The sequence below is a fragment of the Halyomorpha halys genome, unplaced genomic scaffold (assembly GCF_000696795.3).
Source record: "Halyomorpha halys isolate HHAL.00 unplaced genomic scaffold, Hhal_1.1 Scaffold431.1, whole genome shotgun sequence".
Classification (NCBI taxonomy): Eukaryota; Metazoa; Arthropoda; class Insecta; order Hemiptera; family Pentatomidae; genus Halyomorpha; species Halyomorpha halys.
The window spans coordinates 110,079-110,918 of NW_027108145.1; the positions used below are offsets into that span (position 1 = coordinate 110,079).

General features: G+C 34.6%; 1 protein-coding gene across 1 annotated transcript in view; it reads left to right on the forward strand.

Annotated features, from left to right (window-relative positions):
- The window catches only part of Neto (Neuropilin and tolloid-like), a 43,762-nt gene that overhangs the window by 25,410 nt on the left and 17,512 nt on the right, over positions 1–840 (forward strand). The gene's annotated exons all lie outside the window — the stretch shown is intronic.

Consider the following 840-nt stretch of genomic DNA (forward strand, 5'->3'; position numbering starts at 1 on the left):
TCCTATATAAAAGATAGCTTGGGGTGAAATTAAAAAACTTAAATATTAATAGAGATAATAGAATTTTATTTAAATTTTATAATATAAAAGACTCTTAATCTCAGGGTGGGTTTCTAGGCAATCAGAAACAGACATTTTTACTATTAACACTATAACTTAATTACTAGACATTTTACTAATACAATTAATTCCATTTAGAAACAAGACTAACCAATTACACAGCTTCCCCTGATAATTGTTGATCTCTTTTTCTCGATGATGCTATCTCCAACCCCTAACAATGGCTTCCAGTCCTTCCAAAAAGCTATGTCTCTCTCACAACAATGGCTTCCAATCTTTCCCGCTTCCAGCCGACGGACGTCCTCTCACCAGGCAATCCAAACTCAGAGTCCCCTATTCTTCTTGGTTGTCTTCCTTTTTCACACTCTCCACTCTTGCTGGACAGAAATTGTGAGGATCTCCTCATCCTGCAAACATCATTTCTCATGCGCGCCAAAACAACGAATGCTCACCAAAACCAAAACCTGTCTCGATGTTGCATGTAAACATCGATTGTCACACAACAGTTAGGGATTTTTGCAAATGATTTACTTTCCAAATATTATTCTTTAACACTATTCCTCGACTTCTATTTTTTCTTAAATTTACTGTATTTTCAATTATGATGGGAAGAGTTAAAATAGTTTTTATATTATCAAATATTTGAATCTGCTCAACATGGCCTTGATTCCATGGACTTTTTGAAGGATACGTACCGCCATCTTGGTTTTGTTTTGAATCACGAATTCATTATGGACAATGAATATTGGTTAGCTTGCTTTTTGGATTAACAAAACAAAT